Below are 25,101 nucleotides of genomic sequence, written 5' to 3' on the forward strand. Positions count from 1 at the left end.
GCCGTGTCACCCATGAAAGCATGGTTAAACAAAACACTAACAAAAACACAACCAGGACATACTCTTCCTTCCTGATGAACAAGTTGTCTGTGAATTGAAAAAACAGCAGCACTCAAAATATAACATTCATAACAAAGAGGCAATAAGAGACAGTGTTTCAGTGACACACTTTAATTACACAACACACACACACACACACTCCAGACCTGAAATCATTCAAATACTTTGAGCGTTTGCTTGAGCTTGCCTGGAGTGCCAGTTGGGCGGGGTTTGTCGAACTATTCTATTGGTTCCATTGCATCAGGCACGCTCAATCGAGCACAGTTGAGTGTGCGATAGTGTTTGAACCCAGGTCTGTTGGAAAACGGCACATTGGAGATGGGAAAGTGCTCATGATAACCTGTTATTAGTGGCTCTATAACATCTATAACATTGCTCATGCAGATAAATGATGAAAGAATCTAAATGACTTTGAGCATAAGAAAATCTCAAAATCTAAACAAAAACAGCATGGATCAAAATCTCCTCTAAAGCTAAAATAATACAGAATTGCAAGACTTCATTTTTGTTCATTCGGGAGCATTTTCAATCTTAATGCATTTTCAAACTATACCCAACACAAATATAAACGCAACATGTAAAGTGTTGGTCACATGTTTAATGAGCAATACAAGTTTATTTTACACACCACAGATTTCTCAAGTTCTGAGGGAGCATGCAATCAGTATGCTGACTGCAGGAATGTCAACTAGAGCTATTGCCAGAGAAGTGAATGTTAATTTCTCTACCTTAAGCCGCCTCCAACATTGTTTTAGAGTATTCATTAGTACGTCCTCACAACCGCAAACCACACCAAACCTGGACTTCCACATCCGGGCATCTTCATCTGCGGGATCGTCTGAGACCAGCCACCCGGACTGGACTAATGAAACTGTCGGTTTGCAGAAGAATTTCTGCACAAACTGTCTGTTATTTAATTAGGCAAGTCAGTTAAGAAGAAAATCTTATATACAATTACAGCCCACCACGGCCAAACCCGGACAATTGTCTGCCGCCCTATGGGACTCCCAATCACGGGCAGATACAGCCTGGATTGAAACTAGGGACTGTGGTGACAACTCTTGCACTGAGATGCAGTGCCTACGACCGCTGTGCCACTCGGGAGGCAGGCATAAGCTAAGGACAACAAGCACAATTGCATTTTAGCAGATGTTATTGCGGGTGTAGCGAAATGCTTGTATAAGCGCCATCCTCTATCTAAACCACTCATCCCCCCCCCCCCCCGATCCACTATTCACTTCAAAACCAATTAAGAGCTAATGAGCAAGGGTATTCACTTCGGCTGAATCCCAGGGATAATTGAGTGCCAGTGACACCCCAAGCGTAAAAACAACATTACGTAACATTACATAAGTGTTCAGATGGAAGGGAGTGAGAACACCGCATCTGTCAAAATCCAAATCTAAATACACATCAAAATGTGTTCTCAAAACCAATAGAAATATGGCGAGTACCATTGATATGGTACTGTAATTCCGTTTCAATGAAAGCACCACCTGCCATTACTGTCTGGCATGGCTGTGGCTGTTATCTTCGCGAGTCATTACTTCCAAACCCAATTACCATCCTGGAGGAAAAGTAATGACTACAGCAAATGTAGCAGAGCTGTTGGTGTGTAGAGCAATCTAGTTTGAATGCACAGAGATAATGTGATGAGATACTGAGGCCCATTGTCGTGCCATTCATCCGGCGCCATCACCTAATGTTTCAGCATGACAATGAATGGCACCACGCCACAAGTGTCTGTACTGTAATTCCTGGATCTGTAAGCTGAAAATGTCCCAGTCGTCCTGCATACTCACCAGACATGTCATCCATTGAGCATGTTTGGGATGCTCTGGATTGATGTGTATGACATCAACTACGCACAGCCATTTAAGAGGAATGGGACAACATTCCACGGGCCACAATTAACAGCCTGATCAACACTATGCAAAGGAGCATGAGGCGCAAATGGTGGTCACATCAGATAATGACTGGTTATCTGATCCACATACCTACTTTTCTTTTAAAGATATATGTGACCAACAGACGCATATCTATATTCCCCTTCATGTGAAATCCATAGATTAGGACCTAATTAATTTGTTTCTATTAACTGATTTCCATATATGAACTGTAACTATTTGACATTGTCGCATGATGCGTTTATATATTTTTTTCAGTGTATAATTACAATTTTAAAATAGTAATACGCATAGTCAAGTCATTATTCTAATGATGCATTCTGAAAATCACACAGAGTGAACATTTTGAAGCTTATACATCCATATACAATACAGACCCTATCCATCCCGATTAGACCTCGGGGCTTTAAAGCAGCTGTATGTACAAGCTAGCCAGGTCTGTGACTAAAATAAAATTATTTCTACAGTTTATGTCCAAAATTACACCCTGATGCACAGTTGAAGTCGGACGTTTACATACACTTAGTCATTCAAACTTGTTTTTCAACCACTCCACAAATGTCTTGTTAACAAACTATAGTTTTGGCAAGTCGGTTAGGACATCTACTTTGTGCATGACACAAGTCATTTTTCCAACAATTGTTTCCAAACAGATTATTTCACTTCTAATTCACTGTATCACAATTCCAGTGGGTCAGACGTTTACAGACACTAAGTTGACTGTGCCTTTTAACAGCTCGGAAAATTCAAGAAAACGATGTCATGGCTTTAGAAGCTTCTGATAGGCTCATTGACATCATTTGAGTGAATATATTTCAAGGCCAACCTTCAAACTCAGTGCCTCTTTGCTTGACATCATGGGAAAATCAAAAGAAATCAGCCAAGACCTCAGAAAAAAAATTGTAGACCTCCACAAGTCTGGTTCATCCTTGGGAGCAATTTCCAAACGCCTGAAGGTATCACGTTCATCTGTACAAACAATAGTTTGCCAGTTTAAACACCATGGGACCACGCAGCCGTCATACCGCTCAGGAAGGAGATGCGTTCTGTCGTCTAGAGATTAACGTACTTTGTAGCGAGAAGTGAAAATCAATCCCAGAACAACAGCAAAGGACCTTGTGAAGATGCTGGAGGAAACAGGTACAAAAGTATCTATATCCACAGCAAAACAAGTCCTATATCGACAAAACCTGAAAGGCCGCTCAGCAAGGAAGAAGCCAAAACTGCCATAAAAAAGCCAGACTACGGTTTGCAACTGCACATGGAGACAAAGATCGTACTTTTTTGAGAAATGTCCTCTGGTCTGATAAAACAAAAATAGAACTGTTTGGTCATAATGACCATCATTGTTTTTGGAGGAAAAAGGGGAAGGCTTGCAAGCCGAAAAACTCCATCCCAACCGTGAAGCACTGGGGTGGCAGCATCATGTTGTGGGGGTGCTTTGCTCAGGAGGGACTGGTGCACTTCACAAAATAGATGGCATCATGAGGTAGGAAAATTATGTGGATATATTGAAGCAACATCTCAAGACATCAGTCAGGAAGTTTGGTCGCAAATGGACAATGACCGCAAGCATACTTCCAAAGTTGTGGCAAAATGGCTTAAGGACAACAAAGTCAAGGTATTGGAGTGGCCATCACAAAACCCTGACCTCAATCCTAGAGAAAATGTGTGGGGAGACCTGAAAAAACGTGTGCGATCAAGGAGGCCTACAAACCTGGCTCATTTACACCAGCTCTGTGTCACACCCTGACCATAGAGAGACATTGTTTCTCTATGGTGTAGTTGGTCAGGGCGTGACTAGGGGGTATTCTAGTTTATTATTTCTATGTTGTGTTCTAGTTTATTTTTTCTATGTTGGTGTTTTGTATGATTCCCAATTAGAGGCAGCTGGTAATCGTTGTCTCTAATTGGGGATCATATTTAAGTAGCTATTTTTTCATACTGTGTTATTTTGTGTTTGTGCATGTGCACCACGTAGTCACGTTTCGTTGTTCGTTTATTGTTTTGCTTAAGTTCCAATTGTTAATAAAGATGTGGAACTCTACTTACGCTGCGCCTTGGTCCAGTTCTTACGACAACCGTGACACTCTGTCAAGAGGAATGAGCCAAAATTCACCCAACTTATTGTGGGAAGCCTGTGGAAGGCTACCCGAAACGTTTGAACCCAAGTTAAGCAATTTAAAGGCAATGCTACCAAATACTAATTGAGTGTATGTAAACTTCTGAACCACTGGGAATGTGACAAAATAAATAAAAGCTGAACTAAATCATTCTCTCTACTATTATTTTGACATTTCACATTCTTAAAATAAAGTGGTGATACTAACTGACCTAAGACAGGGAATCTTTACTAGGATTAAATGTCAGGAATTGTGAAAAACTGAGTTTAAATGTATTTGGCTAAGGTGTATGTATACTTCCGACTTCAACTGTATGTACCAATATCACCGCCAGTAATGAAACGATCAAATCAAGGATCACTAGCTGCATTGGTGTTAAAACGTGCACGATACAGAAATGTCAAGTGACCCGCCATTATAATAACGCAAGTGACTTTCCAGTCAATTGCATTCTTTCTCTGAGCCGTTCGTTCAAGTAAAACCTTGATACCAACCATTGCACGTGACAAGCTAGTGATTGTCAACGTTTGTTTGCATTACATTCTTGTTGTTTACAATGTTTGTTTTACGCGCCTGTTGAAATTGAGTTATTGATTGGTGGTAGATTGGGTTCAAGTAAAAAAAGTGAAACCAATTTCAATCAAAAAAACATCCCAGTTATTTTATGAAAATAGAAATAATTACAGCGTGAGGATATACTGCCTGTCGTAGCCTTATAGGGGTGCGTGCTTCAGTGTATAGTTGAGTCCAGTTTTAGGCGAAGGTGGGGTTATGTTGTTTGGTGGTCAAGCATCAGCCCAGACCCACCTACAGCTTACAGTTGAAGATGGGCATACCATCGTACATGCCATGTTTGAGCTTAGCTCAGGTTTCCAGCTTTTGGACGGGGCTCTTTTCCCTGGTGAGTATCCTGGCAGGTTTCTGCAGCTTCTCCAGTTTCCTGTCCAGGTAGTGGAGGCCCTTGGCCTGCAGCATTTCAGTTTCTCACCACGGCTCTCGTCCAGGGTGATGTTCTTGTTCATATAGGGGTTGAAGCGCAAGCACGAGTCGGGGAGAAAGGAGGGCGTCCAGCATAACGTGGACCTCTGGGAGGGAGCGAAGGAGTGAGGCGAAGTATAATCAAGTTATCGATGCATCTAGTTAAGTATTAGTTATTGTAAGTGGAAAAATTAGCCGTGGGAGAGGACGGCATGGTGAACCACTGGAGACATAGAAGGGGAGGAGAAGGGGGGGTGAGAGTGAGGGCACACGTATGTATGTAGATGTGTATTTACAGGCACACAAACACACACATGGACTCACATTCAAACACACCACATTGGACATTGGTTGACATACAGTATAAATATTCAACCCCACATAACAAATAAACCTAATAGTCACAACATGCGTAAACAGTCTGAAGTCAAAAGAGCTTGAGGGAGTCAAGAGATCAAGCTAGTCAAACCCATTCTGTCAGCAACATTGACAGGATCGCGTGATTTCAGATGGGCTAACATTTAGTGGCGAGGATCTGTGAGCTCTGACAGTGTCAGAAGCAGGGTTATTCAGGGTGCAGACGTCTGAGCGAGTGTTGTTTCTCAATGGTGTGTGTGTGTGTGTGTGTGTGTGTGTGTGTGTGTGTGTGTGTGTGTGTGTGTGTGTGTGTGTGTGTGTGTGTGTGTGTGTGTACATGCACGTGTGTGTGTTAGGGGAGGGTTGTTTCTCAGAGTATATTCAGTCATGGATGTGTTAAAATGGCGTGTCTGTAGTGGTAGAAACAGCAACACACACACACACACATAGAAATAATAGGCTAGATGTGCCTGAAGGAGCTGGTAACAGCAGCTGTTTGTGTCAATGTTCCCAGAGAAATGTGAGAGAGGTTGCTAAGACACGGGTTCCATTATAGCTACAACACGATTCTCAAACTACACGTCTGGGGGCTGTTATTATCACTATATCTAACGGTCACATCAGTTCTCACTACTTTTCTCACTAAGATATGAACAGATTAAGTGAGTGGTTGCAGTTTATACAAGCCTGACGGAGGGCCACAGCCCTGTAAATACTTCAACAGCTGTTTGTGTCACCTTTAAGTTCCCACAGAGGAGTGAATGAGTGAGTCTTAGATCAGGAGCTGAAACATGTTCCATTATAGTATGTAATAAATGCATGATTGAGTTTGACTCTGTTCAACACACTTTTAAGAGAACATATCTGGATGCTGTGTATTCAGGGTTCAACCAATGGGAAAGGGTGATAGCTAGTAAGTTGTACAACTGAATGCCTTCAAACAAAATGTGTCTTCTCCAGAAAGGTGCAGGGGGCTGCCTTAATCAACATCCACAGCGCCAGGGAACCAGTGAGTTAAGTGCCTTGCTCAGGGGTAGAACAACAGATTCTTAACGTGTCAGCTCAGGGATTCAAACCAGCAACCTTTTAGTTACTAGTCTACCTACCTAGCGGTTAGCTGCTCGGTACGATATAGTTATGACCACAAGCTCTCTAAGATGACGGAAGAGGGAGCGTTTTTAGTGGTGAATTTTCTAAGTGACCTCATTCCAATACACACTCCCCCCTAGCGATATGTGATCAATTCCGGCATGCACATTATGGCGTGCTCCTACTGCACTGCAAACAACATGTATTGTTTTACATTTACATTTTAGATTAGGTCTGCTGTGCGTCTGCTGTGCGTCTGCTGTGCCGCTGCTGCTGCTCTCTGCAGGGTGCTCCTGTAGTTCAGACAGGACAGGTTATTTATACCCACCAGATGAACATGCTTAAAAATCAGATTTCCTATTTTCCTTCTCAAAAACTCTGCTTCCACCACAGCTGCGACCTCCTCGTCCGCTTCTCAGCGTGTCCCGGGGTGTAGCGTTCGGCCTGTGTTGATGTGCGCGCAGACAAGGAAGGTTTTGAGTGTTTGTCTTTCTGTGTCGTGCAGCCGGTTGGTTTACAGCGACTGCCAAGTAGATCCGAAGACATCCGGGGGCTGTGTGTGTGTGTGCACGTTTCACTCTAAATCGCCGACTTCATTCCATCCCGGAGCAAATGTGGTGAGAATCAAAGTGATCATTAGACCATAGTTACACTGGGGGTGTATTACTGAGGCGATGTCAAAATGTCAGTATTCAACGTCCATCCATGTCTGAGGGCGTCGGGAGATGACGTGGGAAACGGCCACTAGGGGCAACAGTGAGCGTTTTTGTGGGTTTGCGGTTTTGCTATGGCATTGTGGACGGGGATGGCGGATGGGCATAAGCATCTGGTTGGAAAGGTTGCATGTTTGTTTTAAGCTTATCCTTAACCCTTGCCTCATCTATTCCGAGTTAATGCCTAACCTGAAGAATTCGTAGTTAATGCCTAAACCTAACCCCTAACCTTAAAATGCCGAGTTAATGCGTAAACTTGACCTTAAACACTTTGGAACAACTTCGAAATTTGACGTTTGAGAAACAGTCTAATTTTGACATGATGTGTCCAAACATAGGCTGCTTTTAGAAATCTAACATGCTTTTTAGTTCAGGACTAGACTAGGCTTGTGCATTTCGCACAAGCATTTCGCTACACTCGCATTAACATCTGCTAACCATGTGTATGTGACAAATAAAATTTGATTTGATTTGATTTGATTTGATTTAATCTGTGTCTAGGAAACTGGACCAAAAAGTACAACGGCCCAGACAGATGTCAAGTTACCCTCTGTGTCTGTGGCAGAGGTGATGACATTGGGGAGCTTGGTCTTGAGGCTGGTGTAGGTGGTGTTGTTCTTGCCGGCCATCTCCACGCGACCCGTACCCAGGGATACCACACACTGCACAGACGTGTTGGGCCACAGGCACTTACATTCATGGATAGCTAACGCTGTGGGGTTGTTGATGAGGAGGAAGAAACAAGGGGAGGGTCATTTGTGAACATTTGAACATCTTGGCCATGTTCTGTTATAATCTCCACCCGGCACAGCCAGAAGCGGACTGGCCACCCCTCATAGCCTGGTTCCTCTCTAGGTTTCCTCCTAGGTTTTGGCCTTTCTAGGGAGTTTTTCCTAGCCACCGTGCTTCTACACCTGCATTGCTTGCTGTTTCGGGTTTTAGGCTGGGTTTCTGTACAGCACTTTGAGATTTCAGCTGATGTAAGAAGGGCTATATAAATACATTTGATTTGATTTGAGGGACGAGAGAATGAGAGAGCGAGAGAGAGAGAGAACATCAAATTTGACATACCAATTAGGATCTGGCTAAAAATACTTGAAATAGTTATAGAACCCATTGCCCTTTATGGTTGTGAGGTCTGTGGTCTGCTCACCAACCAAGAATTCACAAAATGTGATAAATACCCAATTGAGACTGCATGCAGAATTCTGCAAAAAATATCCTCTGTGTACAACGTAAAACACGAAATAATGCAAGCAAAGCAGAATTAGGGCGATTCCCACTAATTATCCAAATCCAGAAAAGAAAAACCATCTAAAACAAAGCGATTCCCAAACTTTCCATAACAAAGCCATCACCTACAGAGAGATGAACCTGGAGAAGAGTCCCCTAAGCAAGCTGGTCCTGGGGCTCTGTTCACAAACACAAACAGACCCCACAGAGCCCCATAACAGCAACACAATTAGACCTAACCAAATCATGAGAAAACAAAAAGATAATTAACAAAAAAAACAGAGCAAACTAGAATGCTACTTGGCCCTAAACAGAGAGTACACAGTGGCAGAATACCTGACCCAAACTTAAAGAAAACTTTGCCTATGTACAGACTCAGCATTGCCTTACTATTGAGAAAGGCCACCATAGTCTCCTGAGAGCCAGGTCTGCCTATGTGAACATTGCCCACAAAAACTGAGCTGCACTTCCTAACCTCCTGCCAAATGAATGACAATATTAGAGACACATATTTCCCTCAGATTACACAGATCCACAAAGAATTAGAAAACAAACCCAATTTTGATAAACTCCCATATCTACTGGGTGGAATACCACAGTGTGCCATCACAGCAGCAAGATGTGTGACCTGTTGCCACAAGAAAAGGGCAACCAGTGAAGAACAAACACCATTGCAGATACAACCCATATGTATGTTTATTTATTTTCCCTTCTGTACATTCACTATTTGCACATCGTTACAACACTGTAAATATACATAATATGACATTTGTCTATATTCTTTTGGAACTTCTGTGAGTGTAATGTGTACTGTTAATTGTTATTGTTTATTTCACTTTTGCTTATTATCTACTTCACTTGCTTTGGCAGTATAAACATATGTTTGCTCCATGCCAATAAAGCCCTTGACTTGAATTGAGAGAGAGAGAGTGGTAGAGGCAGAGAGATGTTATGGCTACAGTTATGTTGCAGTGACCAGCGGGCATTTAGCATTTATTCGAAATTGATGTAATTAAATGTCCATTTGTTTTGTTTGTTTGGAAAGCAAGAAAGGCAAAAGATCAAAACTTAAAATGATACAAGAACGTCTGCCAAAATGAACAAAATGGAACAGATCGCTACTGTAGTTGTGGTACAGCTTCTAGGATTCAGCTCCACCTCCAGCTACGCTGTAGTTGCTTTTCCCCCTTGCCTATTCATTGTGTCTGACTGGCTTTGATAATCAAGAAGCCACCCAGGAGCAATTTGGTGAAGATCCATAGACTACCCAGGGCAATGGGGGAGTAAGTAGGGTAGAAGGCTGAAGGGGGGGAGGTGGGTGTTGAATAGGCATGAGGCTGGGGGACCCGAGGGGGGCTGGAGGGGTTGCTGGCTACAGGATCAAACACTGAGGGACAGTCCTCATTAGGGCAGCCAGGCTGGGGGGTGGGAGCTCTAGGACCCGGGGTGTCTAGGGACTCTCGGAGGAGTGGGTGGTGTGTATGTGTGTGTCTCTTTGCGTGTCTGTAAATGTATATGTTTTGCTGTGTGTGTGTGTGTGTGTGTGTGAGAGATAGACACCTGTGGGTGTGAATGCATTTCTCTGTGTATATGTGTGATACACCTGGGTGTGCAGTGTGCGTGTATGTATGCAATTATGTGTGTGAGTGCGGAAGGGAAAGTCAGGGGTAGGGGGGCCTTCTCCCGCTCTGTCCCCATTGCCAATCCCTAGACCTATATCTCTCCATACCACTCAAGTACCCATATAGGATAACAATGTCAGAGAGCATGCCATGATGGAGAATATCAGGGAGGGCTGCATCCTAGCCTACCAACCACCAAGCCAGGTCTGTTAATCATCCAGGGAGCTGGACTGAGGAATTATATCATTGCCTCAAGGTTTCCCCCCCAAAAAAGAAAGAAGAAAATAAAAAAGGGGGAATTGGATGTGGGAGTATGATTGGGACCCTGGCGGCTGTGCGAAAGAGAGAGTGAAGAGCCCTGTGGACGGAATTATTAGAGGCACATTGACAGTGCGGACACCAAGCGCGATTTTTGGCTCTTAATATCACAGCCCTCTCAAATGGAAAGTAAAGTATAAATGACATTGAGGGATTGGAGGACTTGCAAGACAGGTGAAAAAAGCTCAACTACCAAGGGACAAATATGTAGCATAAGCTAACATGGTTGCTTGGGTTAGTGGTTCAAAATGGAAAACAATAGAACTTTTAATAAAAACCTTGTCTTCGATTTTGACAAAGGTGAAGTTTCGGGGTCATGTTAGTTCATGTCGTCTCATAAAGAGCTATTCTCGAGTTTGGAGAGAAAACAATCTCTCATGGGTTGGCACGTAGCCTAGCGGTTAGAGAGGCGACCCAGCAACCGTAGGGTTTCCAGTTTGAATCTAGCCCGAACCATGAAAACTAGCCCCAGACCATAATTCCTCCTCCACCGAACTTTACAATTGGCACTATGCTTTGGTCTTCTGGCATCCGCCAAACCCAGATTTATCCGTCATACTGCCAGATGGTGAAGCGTGATTCATCACTCCACAGAACGCATTTCCACTGCTCCAGAGTCCAATGGCGGCGAGCTTTATACCACTCCAGCCAATGCTTGGCATTGCGCATGGTGATCTTTGGCTTGTGTGCAGCTGCTCGGCCATGGAAAGCCATTTCATAAAGCTCCCGCTGAACAGTTCTTGTGCTGACGTTGCTTCCAGAGGCAGTTTGGAACTCGGTAGTGAGTGTTGCAACCGAGGACATACAATGTTTACGCACTTCAGCACTCACCGGTCCCGTTCTGTGAGCTTGTGTGTCCTACCACTTCGCAGCTGAGCCATTGTTGCTCCTAGATGTTTCTATGTCACAATAAAAACGCGTACAGTTGACCGGGGCAGATCTAGCAGGGCAGAAATTCGATGAACTGACTTGTTGGAAAGGTGGCATCCTATGATGGTGCCACGTTGAAAGTCACTGAGCTCTTCAGTAAGGCAATTCTACTGCCACTGTTTGACTATTGATATTGAATGGCTGTGTGCTCGATTTTATACACCTGTCAGCAATGGGTGTGGCTGAAATAGACTAATCCACTAATTTGAAGGGGTGTCCACATGCAGTACCAGTCAAAAGTTTGGACGCACCTACTTATTCAAGGGTTTTTCTTTATTTTTACTATTTTCTACATTGTAGAATAATAGTGAAGACATCAAAACTATGAAATAACACACATGGAATCATGTACTCCCGAGTGGCGCAGCAGTCTAAGGCACTGCATCTCAATTCTAGAGGTGTCACTACAGACACTGGTTTGATTCCAAGCTGTATCACAACTGGCTGTGATTGGGAGTCCCATAGGGGTTGGCTGGGGAGGTCAGTCATTGTAAATTAGAATTTGTGCTTAACTGTCTTGCCTAGTTAAATAAAGGTCAAATAAAAACTTGGTAGACCCAGACCTGGTATAAAAAATGTCACGTGGCCTACAGCCAACTTTGAGCAATTTTTTTTTCCCAGGCTAGAGTGCCAGGTCGACAGGGTTGGTTGTTTTGGGACATTTCTATTGGTTCATTGCGTCATGCAAGCTCAATAAAGCAAATGTAAAGTATTTAAAATGATTTCAAACAGTATTTGAACCCAGGTCTGCCATACAAATGGCGAGCTCTCATCTCATCTTGGTGACTTACATGCTGACTTAAACCACTTGCGTTGCGTGACGCGCTGCATGTTCCACCTCTCCCATTTCCTCATTGGTTTTTAGGAGCATATACGCACGCACGTGGGTGATTGAAAGATGAACTGAGGTCCACACTCCAGTCCAGTTGGTGGTGGTAAAGCACCTTAAAGTTGGTTGCTAACCGCCATATAAAGTCCAAAGAAGAAGACTGAAGGAGGAGCGATTACTAGATACTAACTAGGTTTATCCTTTTATTTGTGGATTAATTGTCAGAGTAGAGGACCTTGTTTATATCCCAGGACAAATTAGCTAGCAACAGCAAGCTAGCTAAATTTCCATGAATGTTTAATGCATTTGGACCTATCCTCAAATGAATATGGTTGGTTCAGAATTCGTTTTGATATTTCAACCTGCGTGTTCTGATCGCGTCTGGTGCGGGTGGACAAAATCAACATGCACGCGAAGGCGCACGCGGACGCACGCTTGCGCCCGGTCTAGTCGGCATTCAAGACCAAAAAAAGAACACAGAGAGAACAAAAAGCCATCGCCATCTCACCGTCCCCTTCCACAAAAAAAAACCTAGAGGAAGTGCTGTGTTGGCAAGGCCACGTCATTCAGCGCCAGAGGGGCCGTTGTCTGGTCTGGCAGTTCCTGAAATTAATCACAGAAGAAGTGTGTGTGTGTGCGTGTTTGATGTGTGTGTGTGTGTGTGTGCGCTGGATTTCCTGCAAACGGATAATTAGTGGGAGGAGATAATGCTGCAGCCAACAGCAATAGATAACGTTTGGCCGACCCCAGCTGGAACAAAACAGCTCTGTACCTTCTTACCACTTACACCACTGGGAGTGACTCCATTTTACGGTCCAGGACCTAGTAGCTGTGGCGGCTTCTTTTCCTTGATAGCCAGGGGCCATTTGTCAGTTCTCAATGAGCACAATGCCTTCCACTCATAACCAGTGTGGCAAGCAAGCACACACATTCTCCCACCAAACCCGGGAGTAGAATGATACGACTTGTCTCAACGACTCTGCACCTGTTAGGGGCATTTAATAGCCAATGGAGAAGAGAGGCGACGCCTTGAAGCGCATTCTGTGACAAGGGACACCCTATTCCATACATAGTGCACTACTTTTGACCAGAGCTCTATGAGTAGTTCACTATGAAAGGAACTGTCCACGCCTCCTGTGAAGATCAGTTGGTCGAGCATGGCGCTTACAATGCCATCGATGTTGGTTTGATTCCCACTGCAGACCGGTAAGAAAATGTATGCGCTCACGATGTCAATCTGGATAAAAACATATGGTAAAACGTTTGAAAAAGGGATAGGGTGCCATTTGGGATGCGTCCACAGTCTGACGACTATGAAGAGGCTCCATGGTGCTATTGGATTTGGACGGAAGACTGGGTTCCAAAGACTGGTTTTGTCCACTGTGGAACTTTTGGCATAATACATCATTCAGAGTCTCATTTGCATAGATCCGTCATCTCTCTCTATCTCTCTACAGCTGTCAGAGACAAATAAGCCTCCATGAGGGAGATGGAGCCGGGCCCCACACTAATAGAAACCAGTTGGCAGACTTCTTCTGACACCAACTGCGATCGTAGGCTCTGCAGCGCTGCTTGCTGTCTTTTGGGGGCATACACACAGACACACATGCACACACAAACACTCTCAGTCCACTTTTCTTTCCCAGCTGATGCCATTGCCACACCGAAGCGCTGCTTAAGGTCTTTGGGGGCACTCTTCATCTGAGATCCATACTTGGAAAGCTTACAGTATATACTTGGACCGTTGCCATGCTCTCACATTAAGCATCTCTTCAGGCCACGAGAGTCATTTGGATAGCGGGGTTAAAGTTAGAAACAATGATCTACTTAGGGGCCAAACTGCGGCAAATGAGCTGGGCACACAGAAACCTGCCACACAAGCTGCCTGTCAAACTCAGCATGACACAGGTCAGGGTTCGCTTCTCTTCAGAGGGATTTAGAGCTAATGCTACTCTCACTCTATTGCCTCTATGCCATGGCCAATGCCTGTATATAAAGTGCTCTTACCACAAGTTAAAATGTCCTCCTTTGAATGAAAAGGTACAAACCCTCTTTATGGAGGTGATTTGACAGAATTTAAACCCAGAGCCAAAGGCAAAACTGTCATTGAAATATTCAGGACGGCAACTTAGCACCCCTACAAATTATAACCCCCAGAGCCAAAGGCAATGAATGTCTACAGTAGCCTCAACAACATTCTGTAGGTTAGCACCATGGTGTAGCCAGAGGACAGAAAGCGTTGGTCCTCCTCTGTGTCTCAATCAATCAATCCCGTGAACACAGACATTTACATTCAGAGGGTGAATGGTGTCATGACGTGATCATGGATTCTCTCTCTCTCTCTCTCTCTCTCTCTCTCTCTCTCTCTCTCTCTCTCTCTCTCTCTCTCTCTCTCTCTCTCTCTCTCTCTCTCTCTCTCTCTCTCTCTCTCTCTCTCTCTCTCTCTCTCTCTCTCTCTCTCTCTCTCTCTCTCTCTCTCTCTCTCTCTCTCTCTCTCTCTCTCTCTCTCTCTCTCTCTCTCATCAATCAATCAATCAAGTGAACACAGACATTTACATCGGTGTCATGGAACGGGGTGTTCTTTTCTACTCCATTATAAAAAACACTTCTGACGAAGCTTACATTAGACCAGAAAACATGGAAGCTTTCGCTACATGGATGGAAACTCTACCAAAGGACAAGACTAGAGAACTTGGAGATCATTCCCACGTTGAAATGGTTAAGAAATCTACAAACTAAAGAACAATTATTCAGTCTGCAGCTGTTTAAGTACTTTAGTCTGGTAAACACAACCGGACGAACGACCGAATGTTATTCTGACGTATGCTACAACTGCGAAAGACTTTGATCTCTGGTGGACAAACCAGAGACTTTCCATCGGCGATGATACATCCGGCGGACCGGCGAGGGACAACAAAGCCATACAGGGACAACAAAGCCATACACTCGTAAATATGTAAATTGAGATTTATTTTGTTCAAAGTATAAGCATATTTATGAGTGTAGTGTATGTACGGGGCTCCACTCTCAGATTCCCGCTCTTGAGCTGGCCCCACCCCTTTCCTTTGTCTACAAAGCCGTCATATTGGCTTAGCCCACTAGAGACTTTTCAGTGTATCATGTCTGTAACCAATGTATAACTATTGTGTGTGTATTTATGTAATTCTGTGATTGATTAGTTAGTTAGTAAATATATAATTAAGACAATTTGTATATTGCTGATTCATGATTTATGATGCTAGGGTTCATACAGATATCCAAGGGTTTGCAACATTCAGGAATGAGATTGATGAGGTAATTATACATTAATAGAAGATCGATAAGATATGAAAATATCTTAAAGTTAATTTGGGAAATAGAGACTCTATAAACATTTTCCCTTGGTGCCCCGACTTCCTAGTTAATTAAAGTTACATGATTAGTTTAATCACGACAATGGGCAAGACAAAATATTTATAAATAAATATTGAACAGGGTATGCTACTAGGTGCCAGGGGCACCGGTTTGAGTGTGTGAAGAACTGCTGTTTTTTTTACACTCAACAGTTTCCCATGTGCTTCCGTTCAAGAAACATTTTTAACAGAATTGGTGGAATGAACACACCCCTGATCACACGTAAACATGGTTCACTGTTATAGCAGCCATGTTGTACTATTTCTGGCACTTTCTGCACTCTCCTCCTCTCACCTTTTCCCTTTGCTTGTGGACTTCAATGCACAACACATCAGCTGTATGTGACCAGGCAAAAAAAACTTTCCAAGCTAAACCATATCATAACCACTATACACAGCCTACATCGTTGTCACCATAGCTAAAGTAACATCATAGTCAACATAGCTAATAGAACTAACATGTTAGTAAACCTGCTACAATCATGCAGTCAGTAAGCAGTTTAGCACTTACACCGGCGGGCCCGGGTGGCAATACAGTAGTAGAACCAATAGCTTACCTTGACTTGGAAGAGTTCCAGTGTGGTGTTGGATAATCCTAGCCAGCTTGCTAACATAGCATCCCTCTGTTTAAGCAGATTGTTTGAGTAGGCTAAACTAGCTAGCTGCATTTGCTAGCTAAGTAAGTGAAACTGAAAGTTTCATTTCTTGCTTCTCCATTTTGAAAGAAATTAATTTAGTTCAAAACTGGTTATGTCACGTTCTGACCATATTTCTTTTGTGTTTTCCTTGTTTTAGTGTTGGTCAGGACGTGAGCTGGGTGGGCATTCTATGTTGTGTGTCTAGTTTGTCCATTTCTATGTATGGCCTGATATGGTTCTCAATCAGAGGCAGGTGTTAGTCATTGTCTCTGATTGGGAACCATATATAGGTAGCTTGTTTTGTGTTGGGGTTTGTGGGTGGTTGTCTTCTGTCTTTGTAGCAGATAGGACTGTTTCGGTTTTCACTTTTGTTGTTTTGTATTTTGTAGTGTTCTCATGTATGGTCTTGATTAAACATGTTGAACTCTAACCACGCTGCATTTTGGTCCTCCTCTCCTTCAAGGGAAGAAAGCGGTTACAGGTTAACTATTGTCTTTCTCCCTCTGAGTCAACTACTCACCACATTTTATGTACTGCAGTGCTATCTAGCTGTAGCTTTCAGTTCTAGATTAATTATCTGATACTTTGATTGGGTGGACAACATATCAGTTCATGCTGCAACTCTGATAGGTTGGAGGATGTCCTCTGGGAGTTGTCATAATTACACTGTATGTCAATGGAAGGGGGTGAGAACTATGAGCCTACTAGTTTTTTTTATTGAAGTCAATGTATACAGAGGAGGGCGGAAGATAGCTGTCCTCCGGCTGCTCCATGGTGCTACTCTGCAGAGTGCTGTTGAGGGTACTGTAGACCTTCACTGCAAAACAGTGTGTTTTAATCAGTTATTTGGTAAAATTATACTAAATATACTTATCTAAAATAACCTTTTTTAATGTTTTACCATTTTTATTTGTATGAAATTCACTGAGAAAGATGGTCCTCCCCTTCCTCCTCTAAAGAGCCTCCTGACAGTGTATACTGTCTGCTGCTAAAAGAGTGCCTTCGTACTCATACACCTCCCAGGGCTAATCCCTCCTTGGGTGATGTGCTCTCTCCTTCAGGCCTTAATGGCTGATTCACAAATCTGCTTCTTTCCTTTTGCTATGGCCTGACTAAAATGAGATTCCTACAAGCTAATTGGGCTCTACACTGCACCTGGGGGAGCATGTTTCACTGCTAAAACCCCAGGAATTTAAACTGAATGATTTGTGTATGTGTAAACAAGTTGCGGAATACAAGTTCCAGTATCAGTAAGATGACGAAAGGATAGAATTAAAACAAGGAAGCTACAATTTAAAGGATGTTTAGTTCCTACTTACAGTACAATTCATTCTGCTACCGTTACTGCCAAATGTTATTGGCTTATCTTCCTTTTTCCACTAAGCCATTTTCATATGGGGCTTTAAATTGGAAAGGGGTGTGATTCAAATGGGAAAGGGGTGTTGTGCCACCTATCGTTGTGATCAGCAAAAGTCATTTCACGCATCAGTGTTTGTCAGCTCCCATTAACAACTTCCTCCTCCATCTAAATGTGTGCCTCTGAGTTATCCCCTTCTCTCCCTCTTCATCTCCCTTTCCCTTTCTCTCGGCTATGCTCCAATGGTAGCCTTGTGTGAGGGCCAAGTTGAGCGGTCCCAACAGAGGGGGACACAGGGGACACTCTGGTCCAAAGAGCCTGGTCCAGTACTTGTGTTCAACAGGGCATTCACTCTCCTCTCAGCTTCAGCTCCAGGTCAGCTGCTCATGTCTATATCCCAAAGGGCACCCTATTCCTGATATAGTGCACTACTTTTGACTCGAGCACTATGGGCCCAGGTCAAAGTAGTGCTACATAGGTAATCGGTTGCCATTTGGGAGGCAGCTCTGGTCATTAGAAGTTCCTATCAGAGCGTCCATCTCAGACAAGGCTTGGCTAGCCAAGGGGCTAAAGGGGTTTTTGGCTGAGCTGGAGCTCAGCGCTGCTGCCTTGATTTACCCACAAGGATTATTTCCCTCTGAATAAGGTTTAATTGGGGAAAGGTTACATAAGTCACGGACCATCTGATGGATGCTACCCAGTATGTCACAATAGCAGCTCTGTTTTAATGAGCTGATCATTCGGCCTTCATTGTCATATTCAGCGATGCTGTCACGTGTATATTGAATGAGGTTTAGCGTGAGTCTTCCTCTTCAACCCAGGTTGTTATGCTCAAACAGATATAAATCACATTTACCATGCAATCAAGTTCATTCATCTGTCCGCTCAACTCATCAATTGTCCAGATAAAATTATCTTAGCTATGTAATCACGTGTATATCGAACAAGGTTTGCCAGTCAAGGGTGTTTGTTCAAGAAGATATACAACCTTCCTTAGTAAATAATGTTCATCCATCCGATCAAGTGAATAAATCTGCCCGTTCAATGAATTAATTGTCCAGATTCCATATAGTCCCTGTCACCAATAAGGAGGAGACAGACAGACAATGGTGTTAGTGTGATGACTGTCACAGTCTAGGAGTGCCCAGGTCAGGACAGAGGTCTCCATGCCACATTATGTAATTGCACAGCCCGGTTTTTCTCTTTGACCTTTGACCCAAGAGGACAGAGGGGTACGAATGAGGTTCAAGTTGTCATCCCAGGCGGCGAATGGAGAGGGATTTTGGGACTCTGTATGGGAGAGAAAGATTGAGAGAGCCAACTATGCCCTCAGGCTAGGAAAAGCAATTGAGCGCTATTGCCATTGAGAACCACCTTCCCCCCTTCTCTCTCACACATGCCTTGATTCCCTCTTCCTCTTTCCCTTTCTCTTTTTCTCTCTCACATTCACATGCACACAACACAACACACACTGAATATTAAAGCACTCCTGCTGAGACCCCTGAGTTTGGAGCGTGTGGCAGCAGTTGAAATACTAAATGGGCGTGGCTTCTCCCTATGATATCTGATTGGTCTCTACCCACCATGTCATGAATAGGTCAATTGGCTACCTCATGTTCCAATGGTAGATTTTCACCGTCTATCATAATAAGAAAAGCGAACAGATTTACCACAGCAATATATATAGATAATTTCCCAGGTGAGACCAGTGGAAGTATAGGCTTAACCTCTAGGGTATGTGGGACGCCACCTGGCCAACATCCAGTGAGATTGCAGAGCGCCAAATTCAAATACAGAAATACTCATTATAAAAATTCAGAAAAGATACAACTATTTTACATAGGTTTAAAGATGAACTTCTTGTGAATCCAACCACTGTGTCAGATTTCAAAAATGCTTTACGGCGAAAGCATACCTTACAATTATTTGAGAACATAGCCCAGCAGACAAATCATTACAAACAGTAACCAGCCAAGTAGAAGAGTTACACGTCAGAAATAGAGATAAAATTAATCACTTACCTTTGATGATCTTCATATGGTTGCACTCAGAAGACATTCATTTATTCAATAAATGTTCCTTTTGTTCGATAAAGTCTCTCTTTATATCCGAAAACCTCCAGTTGTTCACACGTTTTCTTCAGTAATCCACAGGCTCAAACACAGTCACAACAGGCAGACAAAAAAATCCAAATTGTATCCGTAAAGTTCATAGAAACATGTCAAACGATGTTTATATTAAATCCTCAGGTTGTTTTTAGCCTAAATAATAGATCATATTTCAACCGGACAATAACGTCGTCAATAGAAAAGGTAAACAAGAAACGCACTCTCTCAGCGACCGGGAGGTCCGTAGGGCGACGCACAATTGGCCGAGCGTCGTCCGGGTTAGGGAGGGCTTGGCCGGTAGGGATGTCCTTGTCTCATCGCGCACCAGCGACTCCTGTGGCGGGCTGGGCGCAGTGCACGCTAACCAAGGTTGCCAGGTGCACGGTGTTTCCTCCGACACATTGGTGCGGCTGGCTTCCGGGTTGGATGCGCGCTGTGTTAAGAAGCAGTGCGGCTTGGTTGGGCTGTGTATCGGAGGACCCATGACTTTCAACCTTCGTCTCTCCCGAGCCCGTACGGGAGTTGTAGCGATGAGACAAGATAGTAGCTACTAAAACAATTGGATACCACGAAATTGGGGAGAAAAAGGGTTAAAATAAAAAACAGACACACACACACACACAAAAAAGAAAGGCACTCTCTCGGTTGCGCGCATGGAAAAAGCTCTGACACGGCAGGGTCCACTCATTCAGACTGCTCTTACTCCCTCATTTTTCAGAATACAAGCCTGAAACAATTTCTAAAGACTGTTGACATCTAGGGGAAGGCAAAGGAACTGCAATTCGAGTCCTAAGTCAATGGATACTGTAATGGCATTGAATAGAAAACTACAACTAAAAGAAAATCCTACTTCCTGAATGGATTTTTCTCAGGTTTTCGCCTGCCAAATCAGTTCTGTTATACTCACAGACATTATTTTAACAGTTTTGGAAACTTTAGAGTGTTTTCTATCCAAATCTACTAATTATATGCATATCCTATCTTCTGGGCCTGAGTAGATGGCAGTTTAATTTGGGCATGCTTTTCATCCAAAATTCCAAATGCTGCCTAGAGAAGTTTTACAGTTTTTTACGGTTGCTTAAACACTAAAATTGAACTTTTCCCACAATTAGCAAAACCTTACACTCAAGGAACAAAACATAAGGCTATATTTGCACAACTGTAAGCACATTGTCAGCTTCACACTATTTGCAAAACATTACACACAGTGATTTGCAAAACACTAAACACAGTTGTATACATCAGACACAGAAGTATATCATGATGTCACTTCCTTGCAATTCCAAAGCACCGACTGTCAAATTACCACACCTATGAGCCAATCTGTTAAACACAGCCATCAGGTGCACAAACACATGATTGCTAAATAAACCTATCAGGTTTAAGCACTATAAAAATGCAGCAGGTAGGTTCACCTGCCTTCAAACAAAATGGAAGGAGTCAGAAGAAGAGTGAGGGTGAGAGGAGGAGTACACAGAGGAGGAGGAAGAGGCAGAGGCAGAGCCAGAGGTCGAGGAAGACCTGAAGCAGGAGGAGAACGTGCACAAAGAAGAAGAGGACCAAACTTATCAAATGACATTCGTGCAACACTAAGTTGTGGACCAAGTTGTGAACCACGGATTGACGCTTAGGGAGGCTGGACTGAGAGTTCAGCCAAATCTTAGCAGATATACAGTGGCATCTGTCATAAGGACTTTTCGACAGGAAAACAAGTAAAAGAAGATCTGTCTACAGTTACAGTAATCAGCATCTTATTGTCTGCACCATATCAGCACTTGTGATACCCCTTCCTGTGACATTGTACAGTAAGTTACATGTATTATTCGCTACATAGGATTGAGGGTCGGGAACGACAAGGAGGAAGGGGGCCCATATTCACGCAAGAACAAGAGAGAGATAATAAACATGGTTTTGGCCAATAATGCTATCTATCAGGCTCAGAACTACAAGTCAACATTATCGGTGACCATGCCATTTTCAAAAATGTCCATCAGGTCACTCAGTCAACACTGGCACGCATCCTGAAAAGACATCAGGTTCAAATGAAACAACTTTATCGAGTGCCTTTTGAGCGGAGTTCAGAGAGGGTCAAACGGCTGCGGCATGAGTATGTGGAGGTTTGAATTGTTCACTTTAGCACTGTGATGTTGCATACTGCACACATGCCTTTTTTTACATTGACTGTATACTAGACCTATCCTGAACTACACAATCTAGTCTTTCACTGTATTTCAGGGAGTTTTGCAGATGGATGCTGAGGAAATCCTGCATGTATTCATATATATTGATGAGGCAGGGTTCAACCTCACAAAAGCAAGAAGGAGAGGCAGAAATATCATTGGCCACAGGGCTATAATCAATGTCCCAGGGCAACGTGGGGTAACATCACCCTTTGCGCTGCCATTTCACAGCATGGGGTTGTCCTCAGTCATGCCAAAATGGGCCCTTACAACACACCTCACATTCTCGCATTTTTGGATCGATTGCACCACATCGTCACAGCAGGTAATGAAATGCACCAGATGCACTACACGGTCATCTGGGACAATGTGTCATTCCACCGCTCTGCTTTGGTCCAGAACTGGTTTCAACACCATCCACAGTTGACAGTACTATACCTTCCACCATACTCTCTGTTTCTAAACCCTAGAGTTGTTCTCTGCATGGCGGTGGAAGGTTTACGATCTCCAGCCCCAGGCTCAGGTACCCCTCATTCAGGCCATGGAGGACGCATGTGACCAAGTCGACGCCGCAGCTGTGCAAGGATGGATTCGACATTCAAGACGGTTCTTCCCGCGTTGTCTTGCTAATGACGATATTGCTTGTGATGTTGATGAAATTCTCTGGCCAGATCCAGCTAGGCGAAGAGATAATGTATAGTATGTTTACTGTAGTATTTTATGTACAATATTGTCCGTTTTTTTCAGATGATTTTTTATGTTTGTTGTTGTTGTTATTTACTGTAATTGTAACCTGTACTGGATACAGTATTTTACGTTTGTCTGTTGTTTGCTGAGCTAACAGTGTTATGCACACTACTGTAGTAGCATGACAACTGACATGTTTTGTTGTGATTCTCCATGTTGACATGTTGACTGATTTGGGTATATGGAGAGGAATAAATGATGTTTTCCTCAGTCTGCAGCATTGGTCTTGTGTAGTGTTTGTATAGTTGCACTTTCTCTGTGTACTTCATTTACAGTACTCTAATCACTGACAATTAGACTTGCTAAAAGTGTTTTAGGTTGGCAACAGCAGTGTGTAACTGGTTCAAAAAGATTGAAGTCATATGAAATGTGTGTGTTTCATGTGGTAACAAAATATTATTTTTATGAAGTCGTGTATAGTTTTGACAAAAGTGTTCCATTTTTGCAAATGATCTGAAGTGTTGTGCTAATTGTGTGTAGTGCTTTGACAAACCGGGCCCTGTTATCAAAATTGTGCTTAAACAATTGAAAAAAACGATGTGGCTGAACGTGCGCGCGTGCATATGAATGCATTAATACAAGCATGAGATTGATGGCCCGTCTTTAAAACGGCAGACTTAATGCAGAGATTTCTTTGAGGAAATCTCATTTGAGCCACCACAGAGAGAGTGCTGTTAGGTGCAGAGGCAGTACTGTGAGGGGTTAGGGAAGGAGGGAAACAGAGAGGGATCGAGGGAGGCAGTCTTTCACACAGCAGTCAGTCAGTCAATGTAATCAGTGGACTGGCCTAATCCCTAAAGAAGTGTGTCAGCGCAATTGTGTGTGTGTGTGTGTGTGTGTGTATATATATATATATATATACACACACACACGAGAGGAGAAAGAGAGAGGGAGAAAGTGTGAGTGTGAATGTGGATAATAACCAAGTGAATGTGTGTACCGGGGGACAGCGCTACACCGTCTATATGGGAATAAGAGGATACAGTAGATGGATAGGAGCCCGCTTGAAAAGTCCAATGCAGCCGTTTTTATCTCAATATCATATTTACAGTCTACAGTCAATCACGGATTACAATAAGAAAACCAGCCCCGTCGCGGACATCATCATACTACACACTGCCCTATCCCATCTGGACAAGAGGAATACCTATGTAAGAATGCTGTTGATTGACTACAGCTCAGCATTTAACACCATAGTCCCCTCCAAACTCGTCATTAAGCTTGAGACCCTGGGTCCCGGCCCCGCCTTGTGCAACTGGGTACTGGACTTTCTGACGGGCCGCCCCCAGGTGGTGAAGGTAGGAAACAACATCTCCACCCCGCTGATCCTCAACACTGGGGCCCCACAAGGGTGCGTTCTCAGCCCTCTCCTGTACTCCCTGTTCACCCAGGGAGTACAGGAAAATAACCTCTCACTCAACGTCAACAAAACAAAGGAGATGATCGTGGACTTCAGGAAACAGCAGAGGGAGCACCCACCACCATCAACATCGACAGGACAGTAGTGGAGAAGGTAGAAAGTTTTAAGTTCCTTGGCGTACACATCATGGACAAACTGAAATGGTCCACCGACACAGACAGCGTGGTGAAGAAGGCGCAACAGCGCCTCTTCAATCTCAGGAGGCTGAATAAATGTGGCTTGTCACCTAAAACACTCACAAACCCGCCTGGTACGGCAACTGCACCGCCCTCAACCACAAGTCTCTCCAGAGGGTAGTGAGGTCTGCACAACGCGTCACCGGTGGCAAACTACCTGCCCTCCAGGACACCCACATCACCCGATGTCACAGGAAGGCCAAAAAGATCATCAAGGACAACAACCACCCGAGCCACTGCCTGTTCACCCCGCTATCATCCAGAAGGCGAAGTCAGCACAGGTGCATCAAAGCAGGGACCGAGAGACTGAAAAACAGTTTATATCTCAAGGCCATCATACTGTTAAACAGCCATCACTAACATTGAGAGGCTGCTGCCAACATACAGACTCAAATATTTTAATATAATTATTTTTTATTTCCCCATTATTTAACCAGGTAGGCCAGTTGAGAAGAAGTTCTTATTTACAATTGCGACATGGCCAAGATAACAGAGTTACACATGGGATAAACAAACATGCAGTCAATAACACAATAGAAAACTCTCTGTACAGTGTGTGCAAATGTAGTAAGATTAGGGAGGTAAGGCAATAAATAGGCCCTAGTGGCAAAATTATTACAATTTAGCATTAACACTGGAGTGATAGATGTGCAGATGATGATGTGCAAGTAGAGATACTGGGGTTCAAAAGAGCAAAAAAAATAACAATATGGGGATGAGGTAGTTGGGTGGGCTATTTACAGATGGGACCTTAATAAAGGTATCACTAGTCACTTTAAATAACGGCACTTTAATAATGTTTACATATTATATTACTCATCTCATATGCATATACTGTATTCTATACCATCTACTGCATATCGCCTATGCCGCTCTGTCATCGCTCATCCATATATTTATATGTACATGTTCTTATTCATCCCT

The 25,101-nt window shown here is 43.4% G+C and overlaps 1 long non-coding RNA gene across 1 annotated transcript in view; it reads left to right on the plus strand.

Annotated features, from left to right (window-relative positions):
* The window catches only part of LOC149985565 (uncharacterized), a 191,236-nt gene extending 169,714 nt beyond the window's left edge, over nt 1-21,522 (plus strand). The window contains exon 3 of the long non-coding RNA XR_016495871.1: nt 21,489-21,522. This is a non-coding gene — a long non-coding RNA (uncharacterized LOC149985565). The remainder of the gene's footprint in view (nt 1-21,488) is intronic.
* Nucleotides 21,523-25,101: the final 3,579 nt, after the last annotated feature.

Source organism: Oncorhynchus mykiss, chromosome 1 (assembly GCF_057628025.1).
Source record: "Oncorhynchus mykiss isolate SJ-2025 chromosome 1, ASM5762802v1, whole genome shotgun sequence".
In the NCBI taxonomy this organism is placed as follows: Eukaryota; Metazoa; Chordata; class Actinopteri; order Salmoniformes; family Salmonidae; genus Oncorhynchus; species Oncorhynchus mykiss.